Here is a 17,213-nt window from a genome sequence, read left to right as displayed (position 1 = left end):
CTTAGCAAAGAGATCAAACTACAAAAGGATCAAATACATAAGGATATTTGAGTTATTTCAGAAAGGTGGTAGACCTGAACTGTGAATTAGTTTCACTACAGAAATTGAATAGTTAAAGGTGGTAGACCTGAACTGTGAATTAGTTTCACTACAGAAATTGAATAGTTAAAGGTGGTAGACCTGAACTGTGAATTAGTTTCACTACAGAAATTGAATAGTTAAAGGTGGTAGACCTGAACTGTGAATTAGTTTCACTACAGAAATTGAATAGTTAAAGGTTTGAGTTGATTTACATTCTTTTGTATTCTGGTTTTTAGTATTGCAATTAGATAACAATTAGATTGTTTGCATAGGTGAGCAATTAGGAGGGACCCCACCCTATCTTTCTGAGGGTATTTAAAGAGATCTGTTTAGCTCTGCTTCTTAGCAAAGAGATCAAACTACAAAAGGATCAAATACATAAGGATATTTGAGTTATTTCAGAAAGGTGGTAGACCTGAACTGTGAATTAGTTTCACTACAGAAATTGAATAGTTAAAGGTTTGAGTTAATTTACATTCTTTTGTATTCTGGTTTTTAGTATTGCAATTAGATAACAATTAGATTGTTTGCATAGGTGAGCAATTAGGAGGGACCCCACCCTATCTTTCTGAGGGTATTTAAAGAGATCTGTTTAGCTCTGCTAAACATTTAGCTCTGCTTCTTAGCAAAGAGATCAAACTACAAAAGGATCAAATACATAAGGATATTTGAGTTATTTCAGAAAGGTATATAACATTTCTCTTTTAAATTGTTGTTACTTGAATAGTTTGTACTTTCAGATAATATATTTTGTATTTCTATTAACTTTATATTTTGTTTTTTTATAGGTGGTAGACCTGAACTGTGAATTAGTTTCACTACAGAAATTGAATAGTTAAAGGTTTGAGTTAATTTACATTCTTTTGTATTCTGGTTTTTAGTATTGCAATTAGATAACAATTAGATTGTTTGCATAGGTGAGCAATTAGGAGGGACCCCACCCTATCTTTCTGAGGGTATTTAAAGAGATCTGTTTAGCTCTGCTTCTTAGCAAAGAGATCAAACTACAAAGGGATCAAATACATAAGGATATTTGAGTTATTTCAGGAGTTATTCAGGGTTATTCAGGCTTATTCAGTAGTAAATAATACTTATATTTTTCTTATTGTTAAAGTGTTGCATAGTTTAAAATGTCTCAGATACAGTGCAATGGGTGTTTTGCACTTTTTAATCGTTCTACTTTTTGGAGATTTAGGGGCTGTCCTGTTTGTAATCAGTTTTCCCTGTTAAGGGAGGAAATAGCTAAACTTCAAGCTAAGGTAAGTAACATACCTGTTACCTCTACAAAGCTGCCTCAGAAAGAAGCCCCTCTACCCCAGAGATCAGCAAGGAGAGGCAGATGGATCACTGTAGGCTCTGGAAGAATTAGAACAGTAGACCAGAAGCATTGCCCACAACCTCTGCCATTGCAAAACTCCTATGCTGCTCTTGCCGAATATACTTGTGATGAGGAGATTGCTGTTTCTGAGCCCTCTGAAGCTGTAACAGGTAATTTAAATCTATTGGCACCTGATTCTCCAGGTAACATAACACAGGAAAGAACTGCAGATGTGTTTTTGAGAAAAAGACTGTTAGTGGGTGACTCTATTTTGAGGAATGTGTATTTAGGTGAAAGTAAAGGAGAAACAAGGGAGGTTAGATGTCTTCCAGGAGCTACTGCTCACAGGGATAAGAATCGTATTTTGAGAATTGTTAAGGCAGCAGAAAAGGGAAGTGAGTTAGATGTGATTGTACATTTAGGAACAAATGATCTGGCTAGTAATCATGTTGCTGCTGTTCAGAAAGAGTTTTGTGACCTAGGTAATCATTTAGAGACTGTGGCATCAACTCTATCATTTTCTGCTATTTTACCTGTGTATGGCCAGGAAGCAGGAAAGATGGAGCGGATAACAACATTTAATTCTTGGTTAGATAAGTGGTGCAGGGAACGAGGATTTGGTTTTATTGGCCATTATAGCTCTGTTTGGAAAGATACTAGGTTATTTAGGAGAGATGGCTTGCATTTGGATGCTAAAGGAACAGAGTATCTGGGAGAGGAGTTTAAATACTTTATTAGAAATCATTTAAACTAATAAAGGGGGGTAGCATTAATATATCCACCTGCCCCCCCCCCATAAAGAATTATGACTTACATAAAGACAAACAATTTAGAGGACCAAAATCAGCATGGTTTTACTTCAGGGAGATCATGTCAGACTAATCAAATTGACTTCTTTGATTATGTAACAAAAGTATTAGACAAGGGAGGAGCAGTTGATGTAGCATATCTAGATTTCAGCAAAGCATTTGACACCGTCCCACACAATAAACTTATTCACAAACTATATCTCCTTGGTCTAGATTCAAAAATTGTGAACTGGGTGGAATGCTGGCTTAAGGACAGAAAACAAAGTGTCTTAGTAAATGGAGTTCATTCAGCAGAGGGGGCTGTTACTAGTGGTGTTCCTCAGGGGTCAGTTCTGGGGCCTGTTTTGTTTAACATATTTATCTGCGATATCAGCAAAGGGCTACAGGGGAAAGTATGTCTCTTTGCAGATGATACAAAAATTTGCAACAGAGTGGATGTTCCAGGGGGGGTAGACAAAATGAGAAGTGATATACAACAATTGGAGGATTGGACAAATGACTGGGGTCTAAAGTTTAACACAGCAAAGTGTAAAATAATGCATTTAGGGAAGAAAAATCCAAATGTTAATTACAGACTCAATGACACTTTACTGACTGTTACAGACGAGGAACAGGACTTGGGAATTATTATTTCAGATGATTTAAAACTTAGTAAACAATGTAGTAATGCAGCGAGTAAGGCTAGCAGAATGCTTGGATGTATTGGTAGAGGTATTTGCAGCAGAAATAGTAAGGTTCTTATGCCACTTTATAGATCATTAGTTAGGCCTCATCTTGAGTATTGTGTGCAGTTCTGGAGACCATATCTCCAGAAGGATATTAACAAACTTGAATCTGTGCAAAGGAGGGCTACCAAAATGGTACATGGTCTAAAAAATAAAACTTACCAGGATAGGCTCAATGACCTAAATATGTATAGCTTAGAGGAGAGAAGGGAAAGAGGTGATATGATAGCAACTTTCAAGTACATTAAAGGGTTTAGTAAAACTGAGGCTGTGGGTATTTTACATAAAATGGAAAATTCAAGAACAAGGGGTCATGAGCTCAAGCTAAAGGGTAGTAGATTCAGAAGTAATTTGAGGAAGCACTTCTTTACAGAAAGAGTGATTGATTTATGGAATAAACTTCCTCAAGAGGTAGTAGCAACAAACACTGTGGGGGACTTTAAAAATGCATGGGACAAGCATAGGGCTATCCTACGAACTAGATAAGTTTATACTGTTAGGTAAGGTCGGGCAGACTTGCTGGGCCTATGGCTCTTATCTGCCGTCAATATCTATGTTTCTATGTTAAGATAAATATATAAAAATATAAAAATAAGCTCACTATAAACTACTCCTCCCTTTAAAAAACTAAAATAAATACAGGAGACACCTTAGATACATTAAATTGAGGATAATACCTAAAAAGCCAATATTGCTACCCTGTTACACATCTAAAAAGGCTGCTAAGTTTATATCGCGATTCATACCCCCTGGACCCACAGCTTCCAGTTTGTGAATCCAGTAGGTCTCGCGTTGTCTTAGGAGTAATAGTCTGTCTCCTCCCCTAATAGGATTCTTAACATGTTCTATAGCTAAAATACTAAGACCTGTATTATCTTTACCATGTGCTTCAAGAAAATGTACTGGCACACCATGGTTGTCTAGCCCATTCTCTATATTTCTAAGGTGCTCGTTAAATCTTGTCTTTATGGGCCGTTTGGTACGACCTACGTAAATTTTGTCACACGAGCACCTTAGAAGATACACAACATAGCATGTCCTACAATTCATTAGGCCTTTTACTCTAAAGGTAGTTTCACCTTTCCTCTTTCCAAAGGCACATTTATTCTTTTCCATGTGTGCACAACAATTACAATTCTTCCTACCACATTTGAAAAATCCCTCCGTATTCTTATTTAGCCAGTTGGTTTCATTTCCAGATTTAAGCATACTCGGGCTAATCCTATTCTTGATATTCAAATTCCTCTTAAAGATAACCTGTCCCTTATCATTCAGAATATCTCTCAGAATTGGATCTTGCATAACGATAGGCCAATACTTCTTCATTGCTTTCTCAATTTCCCTCGAAGCTCGATTAAATTTGGTCACAAATTGTATTTTTCTTTTGTCATCTCTACTCTTTTTCTTTTGCTTAGTACCCTTAATTAGTTTGTCCCTATCCATTTTCCCAACTGTTTCTTGGATCTCTCTTAGATGGTTAATTTCATATCCCTTTGCTAAGAATCTATTAGAGATTACCCCTGCAGCTGCTTGCTAATCGCTATCTTTAGTGCAATTTCGTCTCGCTCTATGGAACTGACCTAGGGGGACATTCTTTATCCATTTATCATGGTGGCCACTGTTGGCATGGAGATATCCATTTGTGTCTGTAGGTTTCCTATACAGATTAGTATAAACTTTACCTTGTTCTTGTATAATCTCAAGATCTAGAAAGTTTATTTTCTCTTTACTCCACTCCATGGTGAATGTTAGATTAAAGAGATTCTTATTAGTATATTCTACAAAACTCCTTAGTTCCTCAATGGGGCCATGCCAAATCATGAGAACATCGTCTATATAGCGATACCACTGTTTTATATTACATTTAAATGGATTATCCGTGTTGAAAACAAACAAATCCTCCCACCACCCCATGTAAAGATTTGCAAAGGTGGGAGCAAATTTTGTACCCATTGCGGTACCTCTTATTTGGAGGAAGTATTTGTTTTCAAACACAAAATAATTTTTAGTTAGAATGAACCACATGGCCTTTTCCAAAAAATCCATTTGGGTCTCAATAATGTAGCCACCTTTCTTAGAAAGGTATTGAGGTGTACATCCATGGTCACCCAAATAAAATCTTGTTGCCACTCTATATTTTTTGTCAATTCCAAAATGTGTATTGTATCCCTCACGTATGACCGCAAACAGGGCACCATTGGTTTTAGTACCTGATCGACATACTCTGATAATTTGGTGGTGAGGCCCCCAATCCCCGAAACTATCGGTCTCCCCAGAGGGTTCTTTAGATCTTTATGAATTTTAGGGAGATGATAGAAAATCAGTAAATATTGGAAGTCAACACTACTTAGAACCAGATCGTTTGTGCCTGTTCTAATGAGCTCCTCATATTCAAGTAGGAAATCTTTAGTCGGATTTTTCTCTAGGACTTTATATGTATCAGGGTCACTTAATAGGCGTTTCGCTTCCTTAATGTAATCTCCTCTTCCCTGAATTACCACACCCCCGCCCTTGTCAGCACTACGGACCACTATGTCCATATCCTTACTTAGTTTCATAAGTGCCTTCTGTTCATTCCTACTAAGACTACATTTCCTCCTTTTTCTCTTTCTATCCTTTAAGCAAATCTCCTTCAATTCCTTCTCTAAAAATTTCTCAAATACTGGAATAAAATTCCCTTTAGAGTGGACAGGATAAAACGTTGAATTCTTTTTTAGAAGACTATGATTAATAGGGATATTCCTTGATTCTTCTTCAAGTTCATCTAAAATATTAATAAGTCCTATTTCATTATCCACTAGATTGCTTTCAGTTTCCAAACTTTCAAGGACAACTAATGACTCATCCCCTTGTATAGCGGGAGTGTTATCTTCTTCTACTCTCTTATTGATATTGAAATGTCTCGCAAGGGTCAGCTTTCTAATGAGTTTCTTTGTATCAATATACAGTTCAAACTCATTAGGAGCCGAGTCAGGAGCAAAAGAGAGGCCCTTCCCAAGGAGATTCTCTTCATCTTTGGTCAATAATTTGTTTGAAATATTGAAGATCTCCTGTCCAAAGGGTCTCAAAAGTGCTTCCCTTTCCCTTTTTTGTTTTTTGGCTCTATGTACCACCCCTCCTCTGCATCCTCGTCTTCGTGTTCTATCCCTCTTTTTGGATTTCGATTCCCTACCCGGGGTAGATTCTCTGAAGGATGCCCTAAAAAACGATCCTGTACTTGCTCTTTTCTAAACAGAAAATACTGTCCAATCTGTTTCTGTTCCTTGTCCTGATAACCACCCTTTTGTCCTTTTTTATAATTTATATTAGTCTGTTTTCCATTCTCTATGGTTTTCTTATGGTTTGACTGATTTTTCTGTTGGTTCACTTTAGGTCTAGCTCCTAAACTCCATTCCTGATAGTGGCCCTGATTCTTTTGAGGATATAGAGAATGTTGTTCATTTACACTAGATATCCTCCTTTCTCTATACATCCTATATTACCTTCCATATGCTCATATTGGTAATCCTCCTGATATGGGCCCTTATCCCTATTATTAGTAATTAGGTGGTGGCCTCCATTTTTATTTTTATTTTTATTGTTAAAATAGTTACTATTACTTTTGACCTTTTGTTTAGGCTGACCATTTACATGGAACCTTCTATTGTCATAACTCGCTCTTTCTGGACTTTCATCCCCTCTTTTATTTTCTATTGGTGTCTCCTCACTATTTTCCCCAATGTTATTAGCATCTTCTTCTGATTCTTTATCCTTATTCCCATACAATGCATTGTGTAATTTCTTTTTCTTATTTTTGATCACTTCAGATTCAAATGATCTTAAAGCTGTCCTGTTCCTCATATCCAATTCTTTATAAAGGACATCATCCTTATATTCGTTCAATACTGTCTCAATCTGAAGAATCTCATTACTAAGTATTTCAACTTTTTTGTCTCTATATCTTTTTAAAATAGATATAAATTTTCTGGAACAAGTGTCCATAGCTTCCTCCCATTCACTGATAAATTCAACCTCATCCAACTCAAATATAGATTTTTTATGTAATTTTAACCCTTTAGGGATAATCCCATATTTCTCAAAATTCTCTAAGGTTATCAGATCGTACCAACAATTGATCTGGGATCTGCTTAATTTTTCCAACCGTCTAAACAATAATTTTGGGTCCCTTTCTTCCTCCTCCCCATCTCCAGTAGTGGAGAGTAGTCTGCTTCTAGTGGAGGGATCGAAATATTTCCCAAAGCTATGAGCGGTTTCTAAAGTAGGTGTTTCCATTCTAAAAGATATATATTTTAAAATTTAGTACGTTTAGAGGTAAATTGGGGGCTGCTAAATTGGTATACAACACCATATAGGTACACCTGCGGAGCGATCAGATAAGACTGGTCACAACGCTACTATACCTTTAAATCAAATCTAAAGCAAATTCCCAAAGCGCCACCCAAAAATAGAAAAATACATATATAACTTACCAAATTATGGCCCCAACATATCAATTAGTTAGGAGGTTTTTAATATTATTATTATTTTTATTTTTATTATTATTATCATATGCATTTAAAGCTGTTTTATGTATGAAATAATAGTAGTAGATGTGTTTCATGTAAAGTTCCCATACTAATCTATATATATATTTTTTAAGTATTTTAACTAAATATTATCTTTTTAATCTTTTTTATATGACATTAGGTTTTCTCTTTTATAAATTGATTATATGGATTATCATTTTTTAATATGAAGCATTATGTTTTAAATAATATGCATTTATGTGTTGCTATGAAATCCGTATTACATATGTAACTGCCTAGTTCAAAGGACTAAACTGACAGGCTATTAGATTGAGAATGAAACATTTGCAGGCTTTTGAATCACAAGGTGTATGAACAGCCTATAACAGTGAAGATAGAGAAACCTGAATGGAATAAGAAGGGCTTTGACAAGCAATGTGGGCATTGCCTCTGACGAAGCGAGGAGGAGCCTCGCGAAACGCGTAAGGCCACGCCCACTTGACGACACGCTTGGACGTACTCTGACGTGGAAGACAGCAGCCGCACTGGAGCCGGCTTTTTTACAGAGCGGTGCTTGTCAGAACTAAACAGAGAGGGTCCCAAAGGTCTATACAAGGACTTACCCGCTGGCTATCGAATACTACTAAGGAGAGAGAGGAGGAGATCAGTGGAGAGAAGTTCCAACTTTATCGTATCAATTGCAGACACATACCTCATATGTTTGAGGTCATCGATGTGAGTGTTTTATCTGATGTTTGAATGTTTGTCATTCATTATCAGAATGATATAGAGGTTTCATAATATTTATTGTGTCTAAACACATATTACACTTTGTGGGTACACTACTGAAATAATAATAATAATAATAAAAAGGATAATATTCACAACGACCTGAAGGATGCGTATCTTCATGTTCCCATCCACAGGGATCATCACAAGTTCCTGAGATTCGCCTTTCTAGACAAACACTTTCAGTTTGTGGCTCTTCCGTTTGGCCTTGCCACAGCTCCCAAATTTTCATAAAGGTCCTGTTTTTTTTTTTTTTTTTTGGTAGTGATCAGGTCTCGAGGAATAGCAGTGGCGCCCTACCTGGATGACATATTGGTTCAGACGCCATCTTTTCAACAAGCAAACTCTCATACAGAGGTCTTGTCTTTTCTATATTACCACGGTTGGAAAGTGGGAATCTGGAAAAGAGTTCCCTTGTTCCAGCTACAATGGTGGTTTTCTTAGGGACCATAATAGATTCCCTATGTATGAAAATGTTTCTGACGGAGGTCAGAAAAGCCAAAATTCTCTACTCTTGCCTCTCTCTTCATTCTTCTGTTCAGCCATCAGTAGCTCAATGTATGGAGGTAATTGGTCTGATGGTCGCTTCCATGGACATCATTCCTTTTGCTTGTTTCCATTTGAGAGCTCTGCAGTTATGCATGCTCAGACAATGGAATGGAGACCATTCAGATCTGTCTCGGAGGATAGATCTAGATCAGTCAACGAGTATCTCTCCTGTGGTGGCTTTTTCAGGAGCATCTGTCTCAGGGCACATGCTTCCAGAGACCTTCCTGGGTGATTGTGACCATGGATGCCAGCCTGCTTGGCTGGGGAGCAGTCTGGAACTCGTTAAAGATGCAGGGTATATGGACTCGGGAGGAGTCTGCTCTCCCCATAAACATCTTGGAGTTGAGAGTGATTTGCAATGCTCTGATGGCTTGGCCTCAGTTGTCTTTGGAGCCTTAACCTTGGAGCCTTAACCTTGTTCTTAAAGTTTTGCAGCAGGCTCCGTTTGAGCCAATGCATTCCATAGATATTAAGTTGTTATCTTGGAAGGTTTTGTTTCTTATTGCTATCTCTTCTGCTCAGAGAGTTTTGGTACTCTCGGCTTTGCAGTGTGATTCGCCTTACCTTATCTTTCATGCGGATAAGGCGGATCTTCGTACTAAATTTGGGTTTCTCCCTAAGGTGGTTTCGGTAAGAAATATTAATCAGGAAATTGTTGTTCCTTCTCTCTGTCCCAATCCTTCTTCTCATAAGGAACATCTGTTGCACAATTTGGATGTTGTGCATGCTCTTAAATTCTATCTGTAGACGAATAAGAATTTTTGCCAGTCTTCTGCCCTGTTTGTTTGTTTCTCAGGAAAGTGTAAGGGTCAGAAGGCTACTGTTACTTCTCTTTCCCTCTGGTTGAGAAGTATAATTAGTTTTGCTTATGAGATTGCTGGTCAGCAGCCTCCTGAGAGAATTGCGGCTCATTCCACTAAGGCTGTCTCCTCTTCTTGGGCTTTCAAAAATGAAGCTTCTATAGAATAGATTTGCAAGGCTGCAACTTGGTCCTCTGCATACTTTTTCCAAATTTTATAATTTTGCCTCGGCCGAGGCTTCTTTAGGGAGAAAGGTTCTTCAAGCGGTGGTGCCTTCTGTTTAGGTCTGCCTGTCTTGTTCCGTCCCTATTCATTCCGTGTCCTCTAGCTTAGGAAAGAAAAGACGATTTATGCTTACCTGATAAATTTCTTTCTTTCAGGATATGGAGAGAGTCCACGACCCCACCCTTTATTAAGACAGTTATTTTTTACTAAACTTCAGGCACCTACACCTTTGTGTTCCTTTTTCCATTTCCCTTTGGTCGAATGACTGGGGATTATGGGTATTGTCAGTATATACCAGGGTTATAATACAATTGTCGTGAGTGAGCTCGTCTCAGGTGCAGTAATAAAGAGGTCCAGACCAGATATTTATCAAACAAGGGCTCACCTCAGGAGAGGTAATCTTTATTACACTGTTGCAACAGTGTCCCAGAACAAAAAACAGCAACGCAAGACTAACACATTTTCATTTACATGCATTTTTATACTATTACAGTAACTTACAAAGCAGAGAGCTAATTGGCTGATCATGATTGGCCAATAAATCTCACATGATTAGTGGTCACTAGGAAAGGAAGAAAAAAAAAAACAGGTCCTCTATGTTAAAATTTGGGAGATATGTTTTCTTGGAATGTGACCAGAGGCTAGCTGGCTAATTGGATTGAGAAGTTGATACTGTACAGAGAAGCCTTGGATTTTACCTTGAGTTTCAGATATTTAAAAAAACAATGTATGGGAGAAGCCATAACTTTAAGATGTACTGATATATACTTTTTAGGCTAAAAGTAAGTTGTTAAAGATACATCACTTATTAGTTCAGGAGTGAATTGCTGGAAAATACAGAAGTAATATATCTGCAGTTTCAGAGAAGAGTTCAGTAAAAGAAAAGGAAAAGTTTGGTTAAACATATAAAATAATGAAAATAGAATAAGCAGCTCATAACATTCCCCCCTTTGATCGCAAACGTCAAAGTGATGCGATCACAAAAACTTAATGTGACTCATGGCGGTTTGACAATTACAATCACAATGCTATTAGTACATGGGTGCTCGTGTCCAAGATGGTTCACAGGACTACAAGAGGGTAAGCAAAAACAAGGTAGGAGTGAAGTTATTAGGTAGTAGGCAATTCCGCTATTACCGGACGCTAGTCGCCATCGGGTGGAGTAGACAGCTACCTAAACATTCCTATACTGTAAATGTGTGTGTGGCATGACATAGTGCAGAAACATCCCCTCCCAGATTTATTAACAACAATTAACAATCCCCATCATTCTTGCAGAGTTGATGGTGAATAGTGGGTTGTCAGGCAGTATCATGGCATGTTTGGGAGGTGAAGGAATTCTGCACCTGTGAAGGAAATATAGAGAGTGTAAGTATAAGGTAATGCAATATGAAATCAAAATAAAACAATACAGAAAGACAATGAAGAAATAGAAACCACCAGGGAGGGAAAAAGGAGTGGGTTATGGGTATACAGGCTACGACCAGGGTGGCCATCAAGGTAGATGATGGTCCATGGTCTCTCCGTGGCCAGTTTCCCAATGTAGGAAAGTTCTAGACAATCCTAGGGACGTAGTGCATCCTGCATAGGGATAAGACAGGGAATTTTAGGGCACAGCTGGTGGGTAGACAATAACATTGTAAGATCAAGAAGTCAAAAGAGACATAGAGTAGGAGAGAAGTAGGTGAACTCAGAAGAAATCAGGGTCAAGAGAGATCTCAACATGGTGGGGAGATTCAAAACAGATAGAGGGAAACAAGTATTTGGGAGAAGAATGAGACACAGTGAAAACATTCTTGCATGTAGAGATTAGACCAGGTACACATTGTATATAGCAACACATCAGGATAAGGCATACTATAATAACAATGCCATACAGAAAAAGGGAGTGTAACCATCCCAAATTAGGTAGCCAATCAAAGAGATGGTTAAAAATACCTCCAAGGCCAAATTTGTCATCAATCACATCTTGGACATCCTGGGATAGGGACCTAATAACTGTGAGATGGTGACTCAAATTAAGTGATTGATCAGTAACATAGGTACAACATTCTTTGCTCACAAGACTATACCCCCCTCCCCTCCTTGGGATGCCAGGAGGTAATCAAGGGCCATCCTATTCTGCAATGCTAGTTGTCTAAGCTGTTTCAACTCTTGGGCCACACTCTGAACAACTCCTGCACTCTTATTCATGAAGGTCTGTAGTGTCACAGATAACATGATGATGTCCTGATGATTCAGGTAGATACCAACGGTCGGGAGGATAGCTCGACCAGTTGAATCTCCAGCATACTGTTGGACAAGGGGGGGCAGCAAGCTTTCAGATTCACGTTTATTGCGAATTGGGCCCAAGGGCAGCGTGGGGACAACACGGATGGCTGGGGTTACCACACCCAGGAAGCAGATGGCTGTAGAGTTACCAGGGAGGACTGACACCTCTGTCTGTCCACATATCAATACAACCCAGGGGGTGGTCTGCTGAGGAAAGATTGTACAAGGGATGGGGAAACAAAAGTACAATTGGGGCCCTCGAGGAAACAAAAAAAAGTGCAGTGAGATTATGATTCACAGTCAGGATCATTCCAGAGAAATTTACCAGCTGGAAATGAGTGCCATTACTGGAGATTACATACTCACATAGGGAGGCACCCAACCGCACCGTACCTTGGCCAATTTCCCTGCAGATAGTACCATATGAGGTGCCTCCCAAAGAGATAAAATTACCTGATGGGTTGAACAATGGTGTACCTGGAGGAATAAAAGTAGACAAATCAAAGGTAAACAAATCAACATTAATACCCATAAGAGGAATACCCCTCTTATGATGAGTGGGAATGCGAGCACAAATATAACAATTGCCCTCTGTGTGATTGGCTATAGTTTGAGTATAATTACTTGTTGAGTGCAGCTAGTAGTAGGAGGCAAAACTGCCACAGATACAAGGTTACCAGAACAAGAGTATTTAGTAAAGGGGTTAGGACAAACACACTGACCAGAAGACACATATTGGGAAATAGAGTAAGAGAGCATGGTCAAAAGTGTGACACAAAACAAAGGAGACATATTGAGGGATGTTACTCAAGATATCAACAGATGAGTGAGACAATGAAAATAAGAAAAAGACAGATCTTTCAGTTTCACTCATTCAGCTAGTGAGATTTCACTATTTCTGGTTAGTCTGAGTTTCAAACCCAGAAGGGTCTGAATTAACCAATCGTCGTCAGGGGTCTTGGTTACCCCTTCTTCAGAGGCCTTGGTTGCCCCAGCTTCTTCTTTCTTTGGCTTGTTGCAGGCTGCTTCTTTGTCTGGGCTGTATCTTTTACACCTGGAGTAGTGGATCCAAGAGTCGACCTCAGCAACTTTGATAGCTGTTGGAGTAGTCAGCAAAACCAGGAAGGGACCTTTCCAGAGAGGCTGTAGTGGCTTTTTTTGATAGATCTGGACTAAAATGAAGTCACCTGACTGGAAGGGATGTGCAGTCATGTCCAATGGCAAAGACTGAGAGAGAGAGACATGTCTGTGGAGAGAATGTCTGCAGTTGCAAAAGATAAGCAGTTAGTTATACATCACCTACTGCAAGGTCAGGCAGGTGTAAGGTGTTGGCACTATACAAAGGAGGTGGCCTACCAAACAGTAGTTCATATGGTGAGAGCTTGAGGGTCCCCCTATGGTTTGTGTGAGTCCCAAACAGTGCTAGGGGCAAAGCATCTACCCATTTAAGGCTTACTTGAGAAAAAAAAATTGCAATAGTCTGTTTTAGGGTCTGGTTCTTTCTTTCCACTTGGCCTGAGCTTTTCTGGATGCCAAGGGGTATGGAGATGCCAAGGAAAGCCTAAGGCTAATGTCAGTTGCTGAATAATATTACTTGTGAAATGTGTTCCTCTGTTAGATTCAATTACTCTGGGAGGCCAAACCTGGGTATGAGTTCTTTTAGCATTCACTTGGCAACTTCTTGGACTTTCACAGTTCTTGTAGGAAAGGCCTCGACCCATCCAGTAAGTTGGTCCACTATCACAAGTAAATGTTTGAAACCCCTACAGGGAGGTATGTCAGAAAAGTCAATTTGTAAACATTCAAAAGTTTGAAATGCCCATGGGCACCCGCCTGGTGGGCCTTTAGGTTCCCCCCTTGGATTGAATTGAGCACGTCTCACAATTCAATACAACCCATTTTGCAGCTTGATGGGGGGGGGGGGGGCAAAGTTGTGTGGTACCTCAGTATGTTTGGTTATGCAGAAAGGATAGCATAAGAGAGAGGTGTGGTTGAGGTAGAGCAGGGCATCCATCTGGAGTGGACCAGACCAGATACCAAAAGTCACAGGTAACACCAAGAATAGTCCAGAGGTGAACAGTTTGTTCAGGAAGAGAAGTGTAAAGAGAGACAATGTAGTGTAAATGGCAGAGAAGCTGCATGCTAAGCAATTTGATCAGCATAACTATTACAAATTGAAATGGGTTCCTGTGAGTGGGTGTGTGCTTTGCAATGCATGACAGAGATGGAAGTGGGTAAATGGATTGAGTCAAGGAATGCAGAAGCTTGTGGTGCATTGGCAATTTGGGTACCAGCAGAAGATAGAAAACCCCTTAATTTCCATAATTGACCAGTGGCATATACAATCCCTAAAGCATATTTACTATCAGTGTAAATGTTTACTGACCTGTCCTTTGAGAGCTGACAAGCAAGTGTGAGTGCATGTAGCTCAGCCGCTTGGGCACTGTAGTGAGATGGGAGGGGCTCGGCCTCTATAACAGAATCTGTCATGACTACAGCAGAAACATTCACCATCCTCAAACTTCCATCACAGAACAGTGTCCAATCCAGGTTAGGTAGAGGCACATCAGAGAGGCCATCCCTTAGTTTGGAGGAAAAGAGAGATACAGATAAACAGTGATAGTGTGGGGTACCATCATCAGGTAGAAGTAACAAATTTGCTGGGTTGAGAGAGGTACAGTGGATGATAGTGATATTAGAAGGTACAAGAAGCAATGTCTCATACCTAGTGAGACGTTGGTTTAAAAAAAATGTTGTGTATTTGTCTGACTGAGTATAAGGTGTACTGCGTGTGGCACATAAATGTGTAAAGAATGTCCCTGTACAAGCTCCTTTCCTCTATTTTGGCATTTGAAATAGCTGATTTAGTCTGTGGTATACCCACCTATAGTAAAAGTTTTATACTGGAGTCTCATCTATCAATCCGCCTAAGTAAACATGCCAGTAATAAGAAACCACACTCACAGGGGTGCAGGATAGTTAAAGGGACAGTTTACCCAAATTAAGAATAATTTTTAATTGAAACTGCTTGACATAGTTAAATATACTAGTGCTGAGCATACAATAAACTTCATTTTCTTTCTCTGTAAATATTTTTTGAAATCTCAGATTTTATATCAGTTTGCCTATACCCCTTTAAATATTTTTTTTTCCTGCCTTCTGTGCATAGCACTTGCTCCACCCCCTGACTCGGTGTTAAGCAGTGAGCCGTTTTTTTTTTAGAGCTTGAATACATTCAGGTCAGTGATATCTCTGTTTGCAACTTATTTGAAGAGAAAAAGAAAACGTTTGCAACATGCAATTCCACTCCTGTATTAGAACAGACTTTTACACAGACCTGTATGTATTCAACTCAGAAGTCAAATCCACATCGGCATGAAGCCTCAATCAGCTGGAAAGCAAATGTAACTCTTTTTTTTTTTTTCACTGCTAGTCTCACATATTTTATATTATACTGAATATATATACAAGGAAAGGTCTGTACAAGGTGATTATGTAAGCAAACTAAAGTAAAAATATAGAAAATTATCCAGGTCTTAAGCAATTATTATGCTCCCAGAGACAGGACCAGTAAACACAGCAAATGTGCATAATCAATAAATGCAAGATAACAAGACAATACAATAGCATTTAGTCTGAATTTCAAATGAGTAGTAGATTATTTTCTAACACATTTCTAAGTTATGTATATTTCCACTCCCCCTGTACTATGTGATAGCAATCAGCCAATCACAAATGCATATACGTATAGTCTGTATAGTCTGAGTTCTTGCACATGCTCAGTAGGAGCTGGTGACTCAAAAAAAAATGTAAATATAAAAGACTGTGCACATTATTTTTAATGGAAGTAAATTGGAAAGTTGTTTAAAATTACATGCTGTATCTGAATCATGAAAATTTTATAAAACCTGAGTGTCCCTTTAAATGTAAAGTGTGGGGAGTGATATTTAAATTTATATTGTTAGCTGCTGATTGTGTGTGCACATTGGAGGTTTACTGTCTTTAGCATATCATTTACTAAAGCATTTTGATTGGCCATGGGGCGGGGTAATAGAGCATTGTAGCACTGCCCTTTTATCAGGGCATTCCAGGGACATTTAGCTGAACTGCAAAGAAGAAGATAAAAAATGTAAAAAAAATAATATATTTTACAAACTACTACATTTTATGTATTATCTTCATTTCTTGTTAATCCAGTGTTATTGCTACTCATGAACTCCCATGAGTGAACTGGTCCTTTAAGTAATAAAATGACAATTTTCCATTGTCTGTCTAAGCACTGAGCTCCGATTTTACAGACAAATATAACACAATGAGATATTCTTATTATCTAAAATTCAACCCATTGCAATCAACTGTGTTTTGAAAGCATAAAACCAGCTACTTCATATATATACAAATAAACTTGCAAATGCAATTTCTCCTATATTTTATACTATGCAGCAATATAAATAACAAGTAATTGAAAATACATTAATATAAAAACAATTTTACAGTGTACTGTCCCCATAAGGGCTGACCATTTATCATGTATATTACATATTCAACCTTATTGTCTTATTTACCATCAAAACTCCACCTCCCTACTGCATCGCAACCTGCATATACTTAAATATTTATTGCAAAAGAAACAGACCCAAATACATACATCTAATGACACACAGTCCATAATACAGCAAAGAAGCAGAACTCCAATGGCAAACAAGACAAGTTTTTTTACCTTATTTTATCTTTTCCACAAACATACTTAACCCATTAATCATATACAAGAAAAACTCTCATATTTACTAGAGCGTGACAAAAATCACACACACCATCGCACTTTCCTTAGTTACTTCACTTGCATATATTTTATATGCCTCAAACAGATGGAAACACATTAAATCTCTTATCAGCCCATACATAAAACAAATATCACTTAAAACTAAAAAAAAATGCTATTATTGGCGCAAAAAATTAAGAACATACATATGACTTTAAAACCAAGTTACAGCAATTACAAGCAAATCATTACGTCATCAAATTTCTTAGCTAAGAATCCCTGATACACACACACAGCTCCAGCCTGCATCAAACATCAAGGCCAGCTTTCTTTTGCAGCGATTGTACACAAAATTCATATCAACTCACATACCTCAAAT

Source organism: Bombina bombina, chromosome 9, assembly GCF_027579735.1.
Source record: "Bombina bombina isolate aBomBom1 chromosome 9, aBomBom1.pri, whole genome shotgun sequence".
Taxonomy (NCBI): Eukaryota; Metazoa; Chordata; class Amphibia; order Anura; family Bombinatoridae; genus Bombina; species Bombina bombina.
The sequence above is the reverse complement of the archived record's forward strand: the minus strand, read 5'-3'. Positions refer to the sequence as shown.